The sequence below is a fragment of the Aquarana catesbeiana genome, linkage group LG07 (genome assembly GCF_042186555.1).
Source record: "Aquarana catesbeiana isolate 2022-GZ linkage group LG07, ASM4218655v1, whole genome shotgun sequence".
In the NCBI taxonomy this organism is placed as follows: domain Eukaryota; kingdom Metazoa; phylum Chordata; class Amphibia; order Anura; family Ranidae; genus Aquarana; species Aquarana catesbeiana.
Genome location: NC_133330.1, coordinates 130,721,451 through 130,744,957, shown reverse-complemented (window position 1 = coordinate 130,744,957; position 23,507 = coordinate 130,721,451). Strand labels below are relative to the sequence as shown.

General features: G+C 45.8%; 1 long non-coding RNA gene across 2 annotated transcripts in view; it reads left to right on the top strand.

Annotated features, from left to right (window-relative positions):
* Window positions 1–23,507, top strand: part of LOC141102476 (uncharacterized) — a 346,298-nt gene that overhangs the window by 238,358 nt on the left and 84,433 nt on the right. Inside the window, exons 2-6 of one of the 2 annotated variants that reach the window (XR_012235119.1) lie at window positions 5,245–5,362; window positions 5,485–5,618; window positions 6,371–6,589; window positions 7,561–7,682; window positions 8,659–8,739. This is a non-coding gene — a long non-coding RNA (uncharacterized lncRNA). The remainder of the gene's footprint in view (window positions 1–5,244; window positions 5,363–5,484; window positions 5,619–6,370; window positions 6,590–7,560; window positions 7,683–8,658; window positions 8,740–23,507) is intronic. The other variant, XR_012235120.1, reaches the window with a different exon arrangement.

Genomic DNA, 23,507 nt, shown 5'->3' with positions numbered 1-23,507 from the left:
TGTGATTTACCAAATGTTCAGAATATGTTGACATAGACAGAGTCTTCTATTGTGTGAAGTTTAGGGGAAATTGGTTAACATTTCAACTCTTTTTTTGCACATTAAGCCACATTAAGCTCCCCCAAAAAACAAGCTTAATGTCCCTAGTTTGCCTTGTGGAACACCAAAATGCATGAAACTTATAGGATAGGTTTGGGAAGTTGAGAACTTTGTCTGTGCAAAGTTTCTAAGACAATTGATTGAGGTTTAGGCACATTATAATACATTAAGCTCTTTTTACATTCAGCTGTTCACATTAAATGTTTTAGCGTTGTAAAATATAGCTTAATGTGAATAACTTTTGGTGTGATTAACCAAATTAGCTGAATAAGTCCTGAATAAGAAAAAACAGGAAGTTCAATGGGCATGGGCTGGACTGGCATACTTGATGCAGTGGCCGACTGGGCTGCATCGCCAGGTGTAGCCACTGTCTGAATCGCATCAGCAGAATGTCCAGAATAAGGAGAAGTAGGAAGCTCAACGTGCATGGGCTGGACTAGCATAACCAATGCAGGGGCCGACTGAGCCTGCATCACCAGGCATAGCGACTGTGGTACTTGCGGACAAGTTAGCCTGGTTGTGTATCCAAGGGAGTTTAGCAACAGGCAAAGGCAGGGGTAATCCAGGATTTAGAGGAAGTTTCCAAACAGGGCTCAAGGCTACGAGACAACGGATAAGCTCGGTTTCTAGGCTGGAGAGGTGACCTGTAGAGAATTCAATAGACTTGTCAGCGTCTTTTGTTATAACAGAGCCATATAAAAGGCACATGGTCATGTAAACTGGAGTCACATTTGGAAACGTTGTCATGAACAGGATCTGAATAGGACTGGAAAAAGGGCATGTGACTGGTACTGGACACACAAGAGTTAACTTATACATGGGCAACTGGTCAGCGGTTTTAATGCAATTCTTGGACCAGGACCCAATCTCTTCTGCAGCCCAGTCTATATGCAGGTTGTGCAGTTTAAGCCAGGGGTACCCTAAGATAAGGGCATAAGCAGGAGATGAAATCACATAGAAGCTGATTGTCTCCTTATGCGATTCCCCAGTGGTCAGGGTAATGGTACTGTGCACAAGGTCACCAGGCCAATGAATAAGGGAGAATTATCAACGGCTAAAACTGAGAAGGGTCTGTGTACCTTAGTCACTGGAATCAGTAGACGGTGTGCTAGGTCTCTATATATGAAATTGCCAGCAGCGCCAGAATTAATGAAAGCAGAGAGGTGGTGAGAAAACTTATCAGAACTAAGTTGTGCAGGAACAAATAAGCCATCTCTGAGGGAAACAGACACAATGTGATCCATAGAAGCAGACCCCACCTGCACTAGATTCTTGGTGTTTCTTGGCTTATTATGACAGCTAGCGACAAAGTGGCAGTGGTTGCCACAGTATAAGCAGAGTCCCTGAGATCTCCTTCTAGCCTTTTCCCTAGGGGATAAAGGGGTAGCACCAATTTGCATGGGCTCATCCTCCTGGAGGGGTTGAGAGGGCTCAGGAAATGAAGAAAAGGTGGGCAGCATACAGGGGGGGCAAAGAAACAAACCTCTCTGTACTCCTTTCCCGTAAATGCCTGTCTATGCGGATGGCTACTTGCCTGGCTTCATTCAATGACTTTGGTTCAGGGTAGTGTACTAAGGAGTCTTTGATGGAGTCTGATAAGCCTAACCTGAACTGACTTCTTAGAGCGGGGTCATTCCATCCTGAGTCAGGTGTCCAGCAGTGGAAATCAGAACAGCATTGTTCAGCGGTGCGTTTATCTTGATGTAGTGACCTAAGGTCTGCTTCACCTGAATTGGCACGGTCAGGATCATCATACAGTAAACCTAAGGCTTTGAAAAAGGCTTCAACTGACCCTCTGACTGGGTCATCTGCAGGGAGACTAAACGCCCAAGGCTGGGGATCCCCCTGCAACCATGTAATAATTAGGCTGCCCGCTGTGCTTCAGAACCAGAGGAGTGTGGCTTGAGCTTAAAGTATAGCATACAACTATTTTTAAAGTTAGAAAGCACATGGGGGTCACCAGAAAAACGGTCAGACGGGTTAACTTTGGGCTCTGGCTCCTGCGTTACTGCTGGAGGTGCGTTTACATGCACAGACAGTTCCTAGGCTTGGCGTGTCAGTTTGTAAAGTTCCTCAGCAAATAAGCGAGCCTGTGCAGAGTCCATCTTGACAGAAAATTTTGTTAAAGGCTTGTGATAATTTCATGTCTACCCCAACGCAGGTGGTCAGACACTATAGCTGGCTACTGTGTGCTTCACCTATAGCAGTCCCCTTTCCCTTAAGACAAGCAGGCCTACTGGTACTTGGTTGCCCCCAGGACTTATACACAATGCTATAGTGTCTGGCTACCATGCAAGGGCAGATGCGAACTGAGCAAAACAAACAGGTACTTGCCGTTTAGCAGACAGCATGGTTCAAAGGCAGTTCAGGCAGGGGCGGCGCTAGGTGGGTGCTTGGGTGTGCTGAAGCCCCCCCAAAATATCTTCAAGCACCCTCATAGCACCCCCAAAAATTCCACTGAGGTAGTGGCATAAAATGTGCACATTTAGCCCGGGTTCACACCTATGCGAATTAGATGTGCGTTTCTGCACATCTAATTCGCATAGCAGGAGAATGTGACTGGCTCCCTATGGAGCCAGTTCACATATCTCCGGGGCGGCTGCGGTGCGCACTGCACAAAAACGCTGTGCGTCTTTGGCTGCGTTTCAGGGCCGAATTCAGGCATAGAATCGGCCCTGATTCGTCCCTGAAACGGTGAACAGGGACGCACAGCGCTCCTGTGCGGTCCGCAGTGAATTATGGTGTGAACCCGGGCTTAAAGAAAAAATATATTTTACTTGATGCGAATCCTGCCCTGCTTGGCTGGGGACTCTTTTTTGAAGAGGAGGGATACAGCCGCATAAGCCGCTGATGCTTAGTTAGATCTGGCTGAGAGGGGGCGGATTGATCCAGAGTGCTGTGCAGAGGTGCAACCTTATAAAAGACCCTGTGACACATGGTGCCTCTGCATTTGGCGCGCAAAAGAAGGGGATGGAGGAAGCATGGTATTGAGAGAGAGCTTGAGCCCAGCCCAGCCCAGCCCAGCCCAGCCCAGCCCAGAAGCCTGAAGGTATGTTAACAGCTGAGCTGGCTGATTCTTTACATGGTAGACCGCTGGGGAGGGAGAAGAGCTGCTGTATGCAGGGAGCTGACTGAGTCTGCTGTGCTATTCAGACACAAGAGCAGGGGGGGAGAAGGGGGGTTTCCTGTTGTTTGTCCATGGAGGAGGAGGAAGCATTTGAAGGATGGTTGCTGACTGTTACTGGCTTTTCTTTTTATAAGGGAGCTGCTGCTGAGTGAGCCTGGAGAGGGGGAGGGGGGAGTGAGACATCACTTTGCAGTCCTCAGTCTCATTTGATCTGTCAGCAGCAGACAGCCTAATCTGGAGTCTGAGCTGAGCTGTTGTAAGAGACATTCTGCCCTGTGGTCTATTCTTGGCACTCTGATTTTCCCTGGGCTGCTGGGCACTAGCACTGCAATCATTAGAATGCCCCCCAGATCAGTACAGTCAGTACCCAAATGATGATTATCCCCATTAGAGCGCACCATTACACTGTACAGGGCACAGAACTGGTGTGTGGGTTTTTTTTTTTTTTTTTAACAAGACTTGATTATCACTTTAACCACTTCAGCTCTGGAAGGTTTACCCCCTTCCTGACCAGGCCATTTTTTGCAATACGGCACAGTGTTATTTTAACTGACAATTGTGCGATGTTGTACCCAAATAAAATGTGTGTCCTTTTTTTTCTCCACAAATAGATCTTTCTTTTGGTAGGATTTGATCACCTCTGCGTTTTTATTATTTTTTACGCTATAAGCAAAATAAGACACAATTTTGAAAATAACCCAGTATTTTCCTTTTTGCTATAAAGCATTCAATAAGAAAATGTCAAATCAAATTTCTTCATTAATTTAGGCCAATATGTATTCTGTTATATACTTTTGGTAAAAAAAAAATCTCAATAAGCATATATTGATTGGTTTGTACAAAAGTTATAGGGGTTAATTTACTAAAGGCAAATAGACTGTGCACTTTGCAAAGTGCAATTGCACTCTACAAGTGCTTTTGCTTCAGAGCTTAGTAAATGAGCAGAAGCTTTGATAACTTCCATCATCCAATCATGTGCAAGCAAAAATGCTGTTTTTTTTTTTTTTTTATTTCCTTGCACGTGATTGGGTATTCTTTCCAAAGTGAAGCTTTACCTCATGTACTAAGCTTTGCAGCAATTGCACTTTCTAAGGGCAAATGCACTTTGCAAAGTGCACAGTCTGTTCCTTTAGTAAATCAACCCCATAGTGTCTACAAACGAATATATATGTACAAGGATATACAATTTTTATTTTTTACTAGTAATGGTGTCGATCAGCGACTTATAGCGGAACTGCGCTATTTCAGTGAGCATGTTGGACACTGCCACTTTTGGGAACCAGTGACATTATTACAGTGATCAGTGCTAAAAATATGTACTGTTATTGTACTAATGACACTGGCAGGGAAGGCTTAACATATGGGGCGATCAAAGGGTTAAATGTGTGCCTAGGGAGTGCTTGCTAATTGTGGGGAAGGTCCTTTTCATACTGGAAGACATGGATCAGTGATTCTGCTTCATAAACACAGGATCTATGTCATTCTGTGTGTACAGAAGACAATCTGCCTTGTTTACTTACTCATTTTGTCAGAGTACTGAATGATCATGGGTCCCGGTGGACATTCGGTCCATGGGTTTTGCTGATTAGCTCACACTGTGTAAAAGCCTGAAAGTGCAGAATCATGTGTATAAATGCGTGATTCTGCACAGAGCGGCCACCCTGTAGCAGTAAATCTGCTATGGGGTGGTCCCAAAGCGGTTAAGCACTTCTTTCGATCTGTTGTATGGAATGTTGGCAGTAATCTGAAATACCTCTTTATTGCTCTAACAGTTGCTGGCTGCCAGTCTGCTGCTCATCCATTGCTGTCTACGATTACTGGGTGCCAATTCCATCTTCAGGTCTTCCACCACTGCCTCTTTTGATCCCCAACCAGCAACAAGTTTCAGAGTTCTGCTTTAAGGCGGGTTCCTGCAATGTTCTTTCTGCGTCATGTCCTGGGTCTGCTCTTAAACAGTACTTTCTATCTGTTGTGTGGAATGTTAGCTTTGCTCTGAATTACTTCTCTTGCCTCAACAGTTGCTGGTTGCCAGTCCGCTGCTCATTCACTGCTGTCTACTGGGTGCCAATTCTAGCTACACCACTGTCTTTTGTGATCCCCAACCAGCAAAAAGTTTCAGAAAGTTCAGCTTTAGGGGTAGGTTCCTGCAATGTGTTCTTTCTGAATCATGTCCTGGGTCTGCTCTTAAACAGTATTTTCGATCTGTTGTGTGGAATGTTGGTGGTGCTCTGAATTGCCTCTCTTTATTGCTCTAACAGTTGCTGGTTGCCAGTCTGCTGCTCATCCACTGCTGTCTACGACTACTGGGTGCCAATTCCATCTTCAGGTCATCCACCACTGCCTCTTTTGATCCAGAACCAGCAACAAGTTCCACAAAGTTCAGCTTTAAAGTGTAGGTAAACCCCCCTATCGTTTTCAGCCAAGGAAGCTGCCATCTTTGCCTCTGTTTAATCCACAACTGCCATGATGCTGCACATGTGATCAGTTATGACACCAGCCATTGGATGGCTTGACAGTTTGGTTGAGAGCACAACCAATGGGAGTGTTACATTTCCGGCACGTGCCGGAAATGAAACGGTTTTATGGATGGGTTTACTTCCGCTTTAAGGTAGGTTCTTGCAATGTGTTCTTTCTGTGTCATGTCCTGGGCCTGCTCTTAAAGTAGTTCTAAAGGCTCAAGGTTTTCTCCTTAAAAAAAAAAAATCTTGTGTGGCACCCCCTAATACCTGAGCCTCATCATTCTTTAGCAATGTGCACGAGAGCTTAGAATCTGTGGGGACTAACTCCTTTTGGCAGGCTGAGGCAGCAGTGGGAGCCATTGGCTGTCAATCACAGGCAGTGAGCCAATAGGGAGAGGGAGGGAGGGGGCCAGGCCGAGCCATGGCTCTGTGTGAATGGACACATAGATCTACATCCCAGGAGTGCTCCTGCTTGGGTGCCACAAGAGCAAGCTGCTTGCTCTGGGGGGCACTCAGCAGGAGTGTCGGCAGGGGACCTGAAAAGAGGATCAGGCTGCTCTTATGCAAAACCATTACAGAGCAGGTAAGTATAAAATGTTTAAAGAAAAAACCCACAAGAATTTATCACTTTATATTGTGTGGAATGTTAGTTGTGCTCTGAATTGACTTCTTATTGCCCCAACAGTTGCTGGTTACCAGTCCACTGCTCATCCACTGCTGTCTACTGGGTGCCAATTCCATCTTCAGGTCATCCACCACTGTCTTTCGTGATTCCGAACCAGCAACAAGTTTCACAAAGTTCTGCTATCTACGACTATTGGGTACCAATTCCATCTTCAGGTCATCCACTACTGCCTCTTTTGATCCACAACCAGCAACAAGTTCCACAAAGTTCTGCTTTAAGGTAGGTTCCTGCAATGCGTTCTGAGTCATGTCCTGGGTCTGATCTTAAAGTGGTTGTAAAGGCTCAAGGTTTTTACCTTCATGCATCATATACATGAAGATAAAAAAAAAAAACTTGTGTAGCACCCCCCTAATACTTACCTGAGTCCTATCATGCTCCAGCGATGTGCACGAGAGCCTCGGCTCTGTGGGTACTCACCTCTGATTGGCTGAGGCAGAAGCAGTAGCCATTGGCTCCCACTGCTGTCAATCACAGCCAGAGAGCTAATCGGGCTTAGCTCTGTGTGTGAATGGACATTCAGAGGTGCGTCTCAGGAGCGCACCTGCTTGGGAAGATCCAGGCTGCTCTGTGCTAAACCATTGCATAGAGCAGGTAAGTATAAAATGTTTTTTTTTTCTTTGTTCTTTTTAAAACAAGATTTTAATATCACTTTCTGTTGTGTGGAATGTTGGCTGTGCTCAGAATTGACTCTTGCCCCAACAGTTGCTGGTTGCCAGTCCGCTGCTGTCTACTGGGTGCCAATTCCATCTTCAGGTCATCTACCACTCTTTTGATCCCTAACCAGCAACAAATTTCACAAAGTTCAGCTTTTCTTTCCCCATTTTGTGGTCTCACAGGCCTTGCAGATAGCAGGGGGAGCCATTGGCTCCTGGTTCTGTCAATTAAACTCAGTGAGGCTGAGCAGAGGCTAAGTGGTGTGGCCGGACCGGGCTGTGTGTCCATGGACACAACCCAGCTCGAGAACAAAGCCCACATGTCTGCCTTCATAGCTAGCTGCTATGTGGACAGACACAGAAGCAAAAGAGCCAAAATTGCTGGCAAGGGACCCCAGAAGAGAAGGTTCTGAGCTGTTCGGTTCACTGTAAATGCAGAGCATTTACATGCAATATAAAAAAATATAAAGCAATATTTTAAAGAAAAAAAAATGACTTTACAACCACTTTCAATACTTGTCATATTTGACTCAACAGTTGCTGAAGGCCAATCTGTCACTGATATCTGCTCTCTGCTGGTCATCCACTGCCATCTATTGAATGCTTGTCAAGCTGCTACTGCTTTCTCCTGATCACCAACAACCACTTATTTTACTAAGGTATGTCAAATTTTGTTAACTTTGTCCTGGGCAGTGGTGTATTTTAGTTTTCTGCTGCCCTAGGCAAGACTAAAATTGGGGCATACTCTATTTAAATTTTGTCCCACCCCTTCTCAAGTGGCTATTTGGGGTCTCTGGTGGACTGTGAGGTAGTAACACCCCACCCCTCCCCCCCACTAGCCTGCTACAGTGCTCCCCTCAAACCCCTCATTGGCCTGCCACAGTGCTCCCCCCACCCTGATAGGGGAAGAAATAGGAAGGGGATATGGAAAAAGAGAGAAATGGAAGAAAGGGAAAGAGATGGGGGGAGAGGCATGGAGTGTGAGGGCAAATACCTGAGACGTCTGCTTTGGGTGGAATGAACATGTTTTTTTTCTTTTAAGGCAGCTAACAAAGATGGTTAGCTTTGCAAACAAGGGATATTTTCAGGAACAACCCTTCACAATCTAAGGAGAGGTCAGGTGACAGTCCATAGATGGAGCTCCTTCTCAGGTCGCTCCTCAGCAGGGCCAGCAGTTCCCTGTGCTTGTGCTTCACTTGTTGCTCGCAGAGTCATCTTCCCTGCAGTCATACTGCTGCCGTGTGGGACATAATGGTGACAGGCTTGGTGTGTGCGGGAGGACTCAAGCCTCACGTCAGCACCCGGTTTGCAGGAGGGCCACCGATACTGCCACTGATACTGCCTATTGCAGCGGGGCTCCCTGTGACCCTGGTAGTTCTGCCCCTGCATGGTAGCCCAATTTAGCAGGAAGGCACAGCTTTCTTCCCTGCTTTTCTGTGACGCTGCTCTAGATTTAATTCTAAACACTTGCACAGATGGCAGGGGGCAGCCCTGCCCCCCTGAAAAATGCCACCCAAGGCAAACTCCTTGTTTGCCTCGCGATAGATATGCCCCTGGTCCTGGGTATGCTGTAAATTAGTGCTTTGTTGTTTGCGTTTTTACCAGTGCTTGGAATCATTTTTATTCTCCCAACAGCAATCGTTGTCTACAGATCATCACATACTACATTCTTCCTGTCATCCAAAACCACCAAATACTCCCAGGTTCTCCTTTAAGGTAGGTTCATGAAAACTTTTCTTTCTAAATGATGTGAGCATAATAGTATTTTCTGTTGAAGACTGGCAGTTAGCTTATGTTAATGGGTTAGCTCAACGTGCAAAAACTGTCTAGGCATGAGCTGTGCAGTTTTGAGTACATGTGGACAATGCAAGGGCATTATGTAACCTTAGCCAAGCATTGTTTGTTTTTTTATATCTGCATGCACCCCTTATCTGCATTGGCAGTTTTTTTGGTTAAGCTGAACTAACCCTTTGCATTCTGCAAATGGTTTGAAGTCTGAGCCTTGTGGGACAGTAATGCAGGTTTCATGTTTGACATGTTTTGAAGCAGTTAGCTATACATTTACTGTGTAGTTCAGTTCCAAATTTGTGACTTTTGATTTATGAAGTCTGTAACAATTTTAGGTTCTCAAGTTAGTATGCAGGGCCTAGTCTGTGTTGATGAAAAATGGCATGTGTGCCAAGTACATATTTGAGTTTCTCTGATGCGGTTTAATAATATTGCTGTTTTGCTGTGAATTTTGTTGGCAGCCAATAAACATAGGTGTATGTGTGATTTATGAAGGCATAGGTTTTTTTGTGTGCCGTGTACATACAGTGCATCCAGAAAGTATTCACAGTGCTTCACTTTTTCCACCTACTTTGGTTTGATCATGTCTCCAACAGGCCACAGCATATGTCATCTATGACTTGGTATCATTTCTTGTTCTGTCACCTGTTAATGGTTTAGCATTGCTTTCCATTCATGGTTTACTCCATCCTGTGCATTGTTTGCAACTGGACTCAGAGAAGCTTAATTCCACAAACCCATATCCTCTGAAATTGATGGGTTTCTGTTCTTTACTATGAATGCTTAACTGCGTTATGGTGCCCATTGTAACCACTGAAAATGTGCCAAGTGACACATTGGGATAGATTTACTAAAACTGGTGCACTCAGAATCTAGTGCAGCTGTGCATGGGGGCCAATCAGCTTCTAACCTAAGCTTGTTCAATTAAGCTTTGGCAATGAAACCTGGAAGTCGATTGGTTTCTATGCAGAAATGAGCCTGAGTTTGCACTCTGACTGCAGCTTTAGTAAATAAACCCCATTGTCCTACTCTGGTTTGATCATATCTCCCACAGGCCACAGCATAGGTCTGCTATGACTTGGACTCCTTTCTTGCTCTGTGACTTAATGGCCTAGGCTTGCTTGCCATTGCATTTATGGTTTACTCCATCCTGTGCATTTTTTGTGGATCTAAATTTCTCTGGATCCAGTACCCCATAGCCTCTGCAGAAATTGATGGGTTTTGGTTCTTTACTGGGAATGCTTAACTGCATGTATCCACTGCAAATGGACCAGGTGGCTTTTTTGTGATGCACATACATTTGGTATAGAAAGGACCCCCCCCCCCCCCTTAAAAATCACATTTTGTTGCTTTGCAGCCTGAAATGAAGACTGTTTTGGATTGGAAAAAAATTCTCAATTGGATGTACCACAATGTGATTATTTTAGAGGGAGTGGTTCTTTTCTATACCCACTGTATGTGCATCACAAAGGAGCCCTGAAGCCAAGTCATAGCTGACTTCCTGTAGCCAGTGGGAGATATGATCAAACCAGAGTAGGACAATGTGCCACCTGATTTAATTTCACATAAAAGGGAATCCTCTTGGGTTCTATGGACTTTCTCCTCTGCTGGTTTCATATGTTCTCTCCAGGGCATGACATTTAATTTTCTGTGTTTACAGTCTTCCTGTGATTATTGCACTTTTTTTAATCAATTGTTAAAGCGGAGTTCCACACAAAAATGGAACTTCCGCTTTTCGGAACCCTCCCCCCCTCCGGTGTCACATTTGGCACCTTTCAGGGGGGAGGGGGGTGCAGATACCTGTCTAAGACAGGTATTTGCACCCACTTCCGGCATAGACTCCCATGGGAGTCTATGCCTCTTCCTGTCCCCACTGCGCTGTCTCCTGGGAACACACAGCTCCCAGGAGAGAGCGGGGACCACTCGGGACGCGCAGCGCGACTCGCGCATGCACAGTAGGGAACTGGGAAGTGAAGCCGCAACGCTTCACTTCCTGATTCCCTCACCTAGGATGGCGGCGTCCCCTGCCGACATCGCTGGACCCTGGGACAGGTAAGTGGCCATGTATTAAAAGTCAGCAGCTGCAGTATTTGTAGCTGCTGGCTTTTAATATTTTTTTTTTTTTTTGGCGGTGTGGGTGAACCCCCGCTTTAAGACAATAAATGTCTTATTTTCTATTCCAAATGTCGTTTGGTGTCTCTACCTTCATTTTTGTTTATTTTCATGCTTTTGAGACTTAGCGCCCCCACTTTTACCCCTAGCACCTGCAAAAAAAATTGGCTGGAGCCGCCCCTGAGTTCAGGTGATAAAGCTGGCTGAGTTCAGGGAATAATCCAGTATCCGTTCCAGGTAAAAGGCAGGCTGAGTTCAGGGGATAGTCCAGTATCCAATCCAGGTCATACACAGGGGATCCAACAGCAAGCAAGGCAGACTAATGGGAGGCTTGATCTAGAACAATGCAGGTAATTCCGTGTACACACGGGCGGACTTTTCGGCATCAAAGGTCCGACGGTCTTTCCGACTGACTTTCGACGGACTTCCGACGGACTTTCGAACGAACGGACTTGCCTACACACGATCACACCAAAGTCAGACGGATTCATATGTGATGACGTACGACCAGACTAAAATAAGGAAGTTGATAGCCAGTAGCCAATAGCTGCCCTAGCGTCGATTTTCGTCCGTCGGACTAGCATACAGATGAGCGGATTTTTTGACCGGACTCGAGTCCGTCGGAAAGATTCGAAACATGTTCCAAATCTAAAGTCCGTCAGATTTTCGACCGAAAAAGTCAGCTGCAGGTCCGATGAAGCCCACACACGGTCGGATTGTCCGACGCATTCGTCCCGTCGGACCAGTCCGGTCGAAAAGTCCGCCCGTGTGTACACGGCATAAATGTATCACAAGCGAGGGCTAAAGTGTTCGGTTTGCTTATATCAGGTGACAGACCAGATCAATCAGCTAACAGGTGAACACAGACAGGGAAAAGCAACAGCCAACACCCGGGTGCTGGAATGAGGAACAGGGGCACTAAGTGATCATTACACGTAGATTGTAAGCGCTAATAAGCAGGGCTCTCTTGATTCCTCCTGTGTTGATTTGTATTGTAACTGTACTGTCTGTCCTCATGTTGTAAAGCGCTGCAGAAACTGTTGGTGCTATATAAATCCTGTATAATAATAATAATGTACACATATGCAGTCTTAACCACTTGAGCCCCGGACCATTATGCTGCCTAAGGACCAGAGGTCTTTTTCCAATTTGGCACTGCGTCGCTTTAACTGCTAATTGCGCGGTCATGCAATGCTGTACCTAAACGAAATTTGCGTCCTTTTCTTCCCACAAATAGAGCTTTCTTTTGATGGTATTTGATCACCTCTGCAGTTATTATTTTTTGCGCTATAAACGGAAAAAGACCGAAAATTTTGAAAAAAAATGATATTTTCTACTTTTTGTTATAAAAAAAATCCAATAAACTAAATTTTAGTCATACATTTAGGCCAAAATGTATTCGGCCACATGTCTTTGGTAAAAAAAATGTCAATAAGCATATATTTATTGGTTTGCGCAAAAGTTATAGCGTCTACAAACTAGGGTACATTTTCTGTAATTTACACAGCCTTTAATTTATGACTGCCTATGTCATTTCTTGAGGTGCTAAAATGGCAGGGCAGTACAAACCCCCCCCAAATGACCCCATTTTGGAAAGTAGACACCCCAAGGAAATTGCTGAGAGGCATGTTGAACCCATTGAATATTTATTTTTTTTGTCCCAAGTGATTGAATAATGACAAAAAAAAAAAAAAATATTTACAAAAAGTTGTCACTAAATGATATATTGCTCACACAGGCCATGGGCCTATGTGGAATTGCACCCCAAAATACATTCAGCTGCTTCTCCTGAGTATGGGGATACCACATGTGTGGGACTTTTTGGGAGCTTAGCCGCGTACGGGGCCCCGAAAACCAAGCACCGCCTTCAGGATTTCTAAGGGTGTAAATTTTTGATTTCACTCTTCACTGCCTATCAGTTTCAGAGGCCATGGAATGCCCAGGTGGCACAAACCCCCCCCCCCAAATGACCCCATTTTGGAAAGTAGACACCCCAAGCTATTTGCTGAGAGGCATATTGAGTCCATGGAATATTTTATATTTTGACACAAGTTGCGGGAAAGTGACACTTTTTTTTTTTTTTTTTTGCACAAAGTTGTCACTAAATGATATATTGCTCACACAGGGCATGGGCATATGTGGAATTGCACCCCAAAATACATTTAGCTGCTTCTCCTGAGTATGGGGATACCACATGTGTGGGACTTTTTGGGAGCCTAGCCGCGTACGGGGCCCCGAAAACCAAGCACCGCCTTCAGGATTTCTAAGGGTGTAAATTTTTGATTTCACTCTTCACTGCCTATCACAGTTTCAGAGGCCATGGAATGCCCAGGTGGCACAAACCCCCCCCCCCAAATGACCCCATTTTGGAAAGTAGACACCCCAAGCTATTTGCTGAGAGGCATATTGAGTCCATGGAATATTTTATATTTTGACACAAGTTGCGGGAAAGTGACACTTTTTTTTTTTTTTTTTGCACAAAGTTGTCACTAAATGATATATTGCTCACACAGGGCATGGGCATATGTGGAATTGCACCCCAAAATACATTTAGCTGCTTCTCCTGAGTATGGGGATACCACATGTGTGGGACTTTTTGGGAGCCTAGCCGCGTACGGGGCCCCGAAAACCAAGCACCGCCTTCAGGATTTCTAAGGGTGTAAATTTTTGATTTCACTCTTCACTGCCTATCACAGTTTCAGAGGCCATGGAATGCCCAGGTGGCACAAACCCCCCCCCCCAAATGACCCCATTTTGGAAAGTAGACACCCCAAGCTATTTGCTGAGAGGCATATTGAGTCCATGGAATATTTTATATTTTGACACAAGTTGCGGGAAAGTGACACTTTTTTTTTTTTTTTTTGCACAAAGTTGTCACTAAATGATATATTGCTCACACAGGGCATGGGCATATGTGGAATTGCACCCCAAAATACATTTAGCTGCTTCTCCTGAGTATGGGGATACCACATGTGTGGGACTTTTTGGGAGCCTAGCCGCGTACGGGGCCCCGAAAACCAAGCACCGCCTTCAGGATTTCCAAGGGTGAAAATTTTTGATTTCACTCTTCACTGCCTATCACAGTTTCGGAGGCCATGGAATGCCCAGGTGGCACAAACCCCCCCCCAAATGACCCCATTTTGGAAAGTAGACACCCCAAGCTATTTGCTGAGAGGCATGGTGAGTATTTTGCAGCTCTCATTTGTTTTTGAAAATGAAGAAAGACAAGAAAAAACTTTTTTTTTTTTCTTTTTTCAATTTTCAAAACTTTGTGACAAAAAGTGAGGTCTGCAAAATACTCACTATACCTCTCAGCAAATAGCTTTGGGTGTCTACTTTCCAAAATTGGGTCATTTGGGGGGGTTTTGTGCCACCTGGGCTTTCCATGGCCTCCGAAACTGTGATAGGCAGTGAAGAGTGAAATCAAAAATTCACGCCCTTAGAAAGCCTGAAGGCGGTGCTTGGTTTTCGGGGTCCCGTACGCGGCTAGGCTCCCAAAAAGTCTCACACATGTGGTATCCCCGTACTCAGGAGAAGCAGCAGAATGTATTTTGGGGTGTAATTTCACATATTCCCATGGCATGTTTGAGCAATATATCATTTAGTGACAACTTTGTGCAAAAAAAAAAAAAAAAAAAAAAAATTTTGTCTCTTTCCCGCAACTTGTGTCGCAATATAAAATATTCCATGGACTCGACATGCCTCTCAGCAAATAGCTTGGGGTGTCTACTTTCCAAAATGGGGTCATTTGGGGGGGTTTTGAACTGTCCTGGCATTTTATGCACAACATTTAGAAGCTTATGTCACACATCACCAACTCTTCTAACCACTTGAAGACAAAGCCCTTTCTGACACTCATTGTTTACATGAAAAAGTTATTTTTTTTGCAAAAAAATTACTTTGAACCCCCAAACGTTATATATTTTTTTAAAGCAAATGCCCTACAGATTAAAATGGTGGGTGTTTCATTTTTTTTTTTTCACACAGTATTTGCGCAGCGATTTTTCAAACGCATTTTTTGGGGAAAAAACACACTTTTTAAAATTTTAATGCACTAAAACACACTATATTGCCCAAATGTTTGATGAAATAAAAAAGATGATCTTAGGCCGAGTACATGGATACCAAACATGACATGCTTTAAAATTGCGCACAAACGTGCAGTGGCAACAAAATAAATGCATTTTTAAAAGCCTTTAAAAGCCTTTACAGGTTACCACTTTAGATTTACAGAGGAGGTCTACTGCAAAAATTACTGCCCTCGATCTGACCTTCGCGGCGATACCTCACATGCATGGTGCAATTGCTGTTTACGTTTGCGTTCGCCTTAGCCGGAGAGCAGGGGGCGACAGGGGTGCTTTTTTTTTTTTTTTTTTTTTCTTATTTTTTTGCTTTTTTATCTTATTTTTAAACTGTTCCTTTCATTTTTTTTTTTTTTTAATCATTTTTATTGTTATCTCGGGGAATGCAAATGATAGCAATAGGTAGTGACAGGTACTCTTTTTTGAAAAAATTGGGGTCTATTAGACCCTAGATCTCTCCTCTGCCCTCAAAGCATCTGATGACACCAAGATCGGTGTGATAAAATGCTTCCCCAATTTCCCAATGGCGCTATTTACATCCGGCGAAATCTAAGTCATAAAATGATCGTAGCTTCCGGTTTCTTAGGCCATAGAGATGTTTGGAGCCACTCTGGTCTCTGATCAGCTCTATGGTCAGCTGGCTGAATCACCGGCTGCATTCTCAGGTTCCCTGTTGAGACAGGAGAGCCAGAGAAAAACACGGAAGACGGTGTGGGGGGGGGGGGGCATTCCCTCCCACGGCTTGTAAAAGCAGTCTAGAGACTAATTAGCCACTAGGATTGCTTTTACATGAAAGCCGACCGCTGGCTGAAAAGAATGATACCAAGATGATACCTAAACCTGCAGGCATCATTCTGGTATAACCATTCAAAGTTGTGAATGGCGTACCTGAAGACAAAAAAATGGTTAACAATGGTTAACAATAAAGCACAGTAAACAGTAAAGTATAAATAATTACATACCTGAAAAACAAACATGATAAAACATAATAACAATAACAATAAAACATTGCAGAATAGAATACAGTAAAAAAAGAGCAGAACAATAGAGAGAGAGAATAGAGAGAGAGAACAATAAAACGACAACTATTTTTTTTTATTTTATATATATATATTTTTTTTTACACTTTTTTTGTAACTAACTTTTATAACTGTAACCGGTTCCAGGTTCGGGTCTCTCAAAATGCGATGGCATCTTGGGAGACCCTGTGAAAGTGTGCCTAGTCTGTGCAATGCTGTACCCTACGCTAATAACTAGTGCATGGTAGCGTTCAAAACATTCACCAGTGCAAAGACCAGGATTGTCAGGACAGGAGGGACAATAATAGAGGGTGTCACGCCTATATCCGCGCTTGCTGCAGACACGACATCTTTTTTGGGGGGGTTCGTTGGGTAGGGGTACTCGGGAGGACATAAAAATGCCTCTCATGCAGCCGACTGCATTTGGTTGGGGATGTGAATGGGGGAAGTACGGGCGCTGCAGAAGCGGTGTGTTCCCAATTAGGATTGGCGAATGCAGCAGGAAGGGCACTATGGGCATGACGGGCCTGTGTTTGTCTTTTTGGTGGCAGCGGGACACTACTTGTGCTTGCCACCTCACCAGCTTGAACTGCACTTATGGGACTCGCCACGTCACCAAGTGTTACTGCAGCGCTGGTTTGACTACGACCGGAGTGTACTAGGCCGCTGGTGCTTGCCAGTTCAATAAAAAGCTTCCAAAAAAACTGTTAGCGATCGCAGGGATCAGGCCTGACTCTGCAAACGCTGCAGTTATGCGTTTAGTGTTTTGTAAGTGACAGTGTTCGATCGATACTGCACTTGGGTGGGCTGGGCTGGGCGGAGGGGCAAAACGCAGGTGCTAGCAGGTATCTGGGCTGATCCCGCTAACACTGCGTTTTTGGGAACCCTAAACTGCTGGGGACGCTAGTATAGATCTGATCGGATCAGATATTGATCCGTTCAGATACTATACCACTAAAGGAGGCGTATGCTGCGTGCGTGGGTGTTAGCGGTACTGGCGCTAACCTGACGCTGCCTGGGGCCGGTGCTTGCTAGTTCACCAAAATGCTACCAAAAAAACTGTTAGCGATCGCAGGGATCAGGCCTGACTCTGCGAACGCTGCAGTTATGCGTTTAGTGCCTTGTAAGTGACAGTGATCGATCGATACTGCACTTGGGTGGACTGGGCTGGGCTGGGCCGGGCAGAGGGGCACAACGCAGGTGCTAGCAGGTATCTGGGCTGATCCCGCTAACACTGCGTTTGTGGGAACCCTAAACTGCTGGGGACGCTAGTATAGATCTGATCGGACCAGATATTGATCCGTTCAGATACTATACCACTAAGGGAGGTGTATGGTACGTGCGTGGGTGTCAGTGGTACTGGCGCTAATCTGGCGCAGCCTGGGGCTGGTGCTTGCCAGCTCACCAAAATGCTACCAAAAAAACTGTTAGCGATCGCAGGGATCAGGCCTGACTCTGCGAACGCTGCAGTTATGCGTTTAGTGTTTTGTAAGTGACAGTGTTTGATCGATACTGCACTTGGGTGGGCCGGGCGGAGGGACAAAACGCAGGTGCTAGCAGGTATCTGGGCTGATCCCACTAACACTGCGTTTTTGGGAACCCTAAACTGCTGGGGACGCTAGTATAGATCTGATCAGATCAGATATTGATCCGTTCAGATACTATACCACTAAGGGAGGCGTATGCTGCGTGTGTGGGTGTTAGTGGTACTGGCGCTAATCTGACGCTGCCTGGGGCGACGCATATCACCGCCGGGCGACCGGGGGGCTAAACCTTTATTCGGTAATAAACGGCGGGTGCCCTGACACTATAAAAAATAAACAAACTAACCAGCGTCACCCGTAACAGTTATACGGTGATCAGTGGTGAAAGGGTTAACTAGGGGGCAATCAAGGGGTTAAAACATTTATTAGATAGTATATGGGGGTCCCTGTCGCTATAAAACGCTGATGGCGAACCTAAATATTTACCTCACTAACTAGCGTCACCAGCGACACTAATACAGCGATCAGAAAAATGATCGCTTAGTGACACTGGTGACAGGGGGTGATCAAGGGGTTAAAACTTTATTAGGGGGGGTTAGGGGGGTATCCTAGACCTAAAGGGGGGTAACAGTAACTGTCCCAACACTGTAACTGTCACAAACTGACACCAATACAGTAATCAGAAAAAAAAAAAAAAAAAAAAAAAACTGCTGGTGTCAGTTTGTGACGGGGGGGGGGTGATTGGGGGGGGATCGGGGGGGCGATCGGGGGGGGGGATCGGGTTGTTTTGTGTGCCTGGCATGTTCTACTGTGTGTGTGTGTTGTGCACTCACTCACTTGTCTTCTCTCCTCGGGCCGGAACGGAAATTACCGAGCCGAGGAGAAATGACATCATTTCCTTTGCTGCTGTTTAGCATACAGCAGCAAAGGAATGTTCTCATTGGCCGGCGGCGATCGCGAGGGGGGGGCCACGAACGGATGGCCTCCCCCTCATCTCCGATCGCCGTGGGAGAAAAGACGACCGCCTCGGGCACCGGGGGGGGGTCCGATCGGACCCCCCACCCGCGGAAGGCAAATCACGTACATGTACGTGATTTTGCCTGTCCGTGCCACCTTGCCGACGTAAATCGGCGTGAGGCGGTCGTCAAGTGGTTAAAGAGAAATCAATATTATTATACTTTCGGCCTGAATATACTTACAACCAGACGATTCATATGTAGATAGACATGACAATATCATAAGATAACAAGGGTCTTGTTAAATTTTTTAAAATTAAGCAAACTACAAATTATATAAAGTGTGTGTGTGTGTGTGTGTGTGTGTGTGTGTGTATGTGTGTATGTATGTATGTGTGTATGTATGTATGTGTGTATGTATGTATGTGTGTATGTATGTATGTGTGTATGTATGTATGTGTGTATGTATGTATGTGTGTATGTATGTATGTGTATGTATGTGTATATATATATATATATATATATATATATATATATATATATATATATATATATATATATATATATATATATATATATATATATTGTGACGGTATGCGAGGTGAGATACACGATAATAGGTACATTTCACCTCGGATTCATTCCATCGTAAGGGACTGAAGGGGTCCCCACCTCCTGTGCCAGTGGAACCAAAGATGGCACGTGCCTCCTACCACCTACAGAAAATGACACCTGCGGATGATGTTGAGGCATACATTGTGACTTTCGAGAGAGTTGCTGTCCGCGAGGGATGGCCAAAAGAGCAGTGGGCAGGTCTGTTGGCCCCATTTCTAACAGGAGAACCCAAAAAGGCCTATTTTGATCTAGAACCAGATAAGGCCCAGGACTATGAGACTCTAAAGACAGAGATACTCAAACACTTGGGTGTCACCATGGCAGTCTGGGCCCAGCGTGTGCATCAGTGGTCCTACTTCAGCAACAAGCCACCCCGTTCACAAATGTTTGACCTGGTCCACCTCACCAGGAAGTTGTTGCAGCCAGAGACCTTGACAAGCCCTCAGATCGTGGAGCGTGTGGTAATGGACCGGTACCTGCGTGCGCTCCCTGCTGCCCTGAGGAAATGGGTCAGACAGGGGGACCCCAAAACTGCGGCCCAACTGGTGGACCTAGTGGAGAGGTACAGTGCTACTGAGGACTTGGTGAACCCATTTACGCCCCACTACGGAGTGTCTAGGGGTGCAAGATCTCCCAGTGGTTCTGGTAAGACTGTTCTGGGGTTCAAGAGCTTTGATTTGATAAGACTATTGTTACAGATGATGAGACTGTGAGTCCTAGACCTTGAGACTGGCCAAAGAAGCCAGGAAGGTCTTTGGGGCCATTAAGAAGGACTAGGGGTAGGCAACATACGGTGTTTTCGTTGCCATGCATTAGGGCATAGTGCTGCAAACTGTCCTATAGATGGGGAACCTATGCAATGTGATTATGCTTTTATGAAAAGACGCATTTCTCTGTTTGCACAGGTCGCATGTACTGCATCATGTCAGAGTCGCATTAAAAAACAGATGTGTGTTATTTCAGTGGATGGAAAGCCCCTCACAGCCTTGCTAGACTCTGGTAGTGTGGTGACCCCCACAAAACTACACCCCAGTACTATTGGGGTAATTTGCATCCATGGGGGGGACAGCTCGGCATCGAAAAAAACAGGGAGAGAATTGCCCAGAGGTTTTTCTGGCCCGGGTTACATGCAGATGTCAAGGAGTACTGCGAATCGTGCCCTGAGTGCCAAATGTCAGCACAGTCGCCCCATTTTCGCAGCCCTCTTGTCCCTCTACCTATAATCGAGGTCCCCTTTGAGAGGATTGGCATGGACCTGGTGGGGCCAGTTGTGAAATCTGCCCGGGGTCACCAGCATATTCTGGTGATCCTAGACTATGCAACGCGCTATCCTGAGGCCATACCCTTGCGCAACACCTCCTCTAAGGCTATCGCCAAGGAATTGGTTCAGGTGTTTAGTTGAGTGGGGATCCCCAAAAAAATCTTAACCGATCAGGGCACCCCACTTATGTCTAGGGTTACCAAGGAACTGTGTGGACTATACAAAATCTCCCATCTCTGTACCTCTGTCTATCACCCCCAAACGGATGGTCTGGTTGAAAGATTTAATAAAAATTTGAAAATTATGCTGAAAAAGGTGGTCGACAAAGATGAGAGAAACTGGGATTTTTTGCTACCATATCTCATGTTTGCCATACGTGAGGTTCCACAGGCATCCACAGGCTATTCCCCCTTTGAGCTTTTGTATGGTAGACATCCCAGGGGGCTGCTAGATGTCGCCAAAGAAACGTGGGAAGGGGAGGCCACCCCATATAGAAGCATCATAGAGCATGTCTCCTTAATGCAGGATTGAATCGCAGCTGTCCTGCCCCTGGTGTGAGAACATATGGAGCGAGCCCAGGAGGCCCAGAGGAGGATCTATGACCGGGGTGCCAAGGTCCGTACTTTCAGCCCTGGGGACAGAGTGTTAGTACTGGTTCCCACGGTGGAATGTAAGTTCCTAGCCAAGTGGCAGGGTCTCTTTGAAGTTGTCGAAAGGGTGGGGGAGGTAAACTACAAAGTCTACCAGCCAGGGAAAAGGAAACCACACCAAATTTACCATGTGAATCTCTTAAAGCCCTGGAAGGACAGAGAGACTTTACTGGCAATGTCCATGCCTCTAACAGACCGGGTACTGGTGACACCTGACGTCCCCATAACAGATACCCTGTCCGTGGCACAACAAAGTGACGTTAGGGAGTTTGTGCATAAAAATAGAGACATGATCCAACATGACATAGTGATAGAACCAGGGGTTTGTGTAAATGTAAAACCATACAGAATCCCAGAAGCCAGACAAGAGGCAGTTGCGAAGGAAATAAAAAGTTAGAGTTGGACGTGATAGAGTCCCACAGTGAGTGGTCGAGCCCCATAGTGCTGGTCCCAAAACCTGATAGTACTATCAGGTTTTGTAACGACTTCAGGAAACTCGACAGTGTGTCCAAGTTCGGTGCGTACACGATGCCCCGGGTCGACGAACTCGTGGACAGGTTAAGAAAGGCTCGCTACATAACGATCCTAGATCTAACGAAAGGCTATTGGCAAATACCCCTAACTGAATCGGCCAAGAAGAAGACTGCCTTTTCCACTCCTGAGGGCTCGTTTCAGTATAAGTGGATGCCTTTTGGTCTGCACGGAGCCCCTGCTTCATTCCAGCGAATGATGGACAAAGCCTTGAGACCACATTGCCCGTATGCAGCTGCATATTTGGACGATGTGGTCATCCACAGCCCAGATTGGGAATCGCACCTGCTCCGTGTACAAGTGGTGATAGATTCCCAAATGCAGCATACACACGGGCAGACTTTTCAACCGGACTGGTCTGACAGACCAAGTCCGGCAGACGATCCGATCGTGTGTGGGCTTCATCGGACCTTCAGCGGACTTTTCCAGTCGAAAATCTGACGGACTTTAGATTTGGAACATGCTTCAAATGTTTACGTCGTAACTCCGCTGGACCCAGAAATCCGCTCGTCTGTATGCTAGTCCAACGGACAAAAACTGATGCTAGGGCAGCTATTGGCTACTGGCTATCAACTTCCTTATTTTAGTCCGGTGTACGTCATCATGTACAAATCCGTCGGACTTTGGTGTGATCGTGTGTAGGCAAGTCCATTTGTTAAAAAGCCAGTCGGAAGTCCGTCAAAAGTCCATCAAAATTCCGCTGGAAAGTCTGTCGGACCAGTCCGGTCGAAATTTCCGCCCATGTGTACACAGCATTAGGGAAGCAGGTCTTACGGCTAATCCAAAAAAATGTGCCATAGGCCTGGAGGATGCCAAATATCAAGCCGCAGACCAATAAGGTTGAGGCAATTCAAAAATGGCCCCAACCGATCAATAAAAAACAAGTGAGGGCCTTCCTGGGCATTACAGGGTATTACAGACGGTTCATACCCAACTTTGCCACCATGGCTGCCCCTCTGACTGACCTGACGAAGGGTAGAGGGTCGGTCATGGTCAAGTGGAATCCCGAAGCCGAGGAGGCCTTTCAGAATATAAGGCAGACCCTTTGTGGGTTACCAGTACTAGTGGCCCCGGACTTCAGCAAGGAGTTTGTCGTACAGACGGACGCTTCTGAGGTGGGCCTAGGAGCTGTACTGTCACAGAACAGGGATGGTGAGGAGCACCCAGTTGTATACCTGAGCCAGAAGCTGAACAAGCACGAAAAGAACTATGCCATTGTAGAAAAGGAGTGTCTCGCCATTAAATGTGCCTTAGACTCCCTAAGGTATTACCTACCGGGGAGGTCGTTTAAACTGGTCAGCGACCATGCTCCCCTAAAATGGATATGTGACAACAGGGAGAAAAATGGCCGTGTCACAAGGTGGTTCCTGGCTTTACAGCCCCTTTGGTTTACGGTGGAGCACAGGCTGGGAAAATTCCAAAATAACGCAGATGCCCTCTCTCCCATGTACTGTATGGTTGGGTCAAGTGCTCAGCCACAGGAGCTGAGCAGAGGGGGAGGATATGTGACGGTATGCAAGGTGAGATACACGATAATAGGTACATCATTTCACCTCGCAATCGTTCCATTGTAAGGGACTGAACCGGAATCCGGCCCGGTTTTTCCAGCCTCTGTGGCAGGCTGGGTTCCGGTCCAGATGTTCGGGTCCACTGGAGTCCACAGTCAGCTGGACTTTAAATATGCAGGAAGAGAGCACAGCAGGTCGCTCTGGTTTTGAGACTCAGGAAGGAACCTGAGTGAGAGGAGCTCTGGGTGTTGGACTAAAAATGTTTTCTTTTCCGCATGTTTTTTGTGGGTGATGGGACCAGCCCCACACTGTATAGAGAGGGGACTATTTGTTTAGTTAGCATCAGATGGCAAAATAAACCTGGCATCTGCCAGATTTTGAAGAAAGTGCCCGTTTGCTGACTGTCATTCAGAAAAGGTGATCCCCACGCGATAATTTCCCCATAATAAATAAATAAATAAATAAATATATACATATA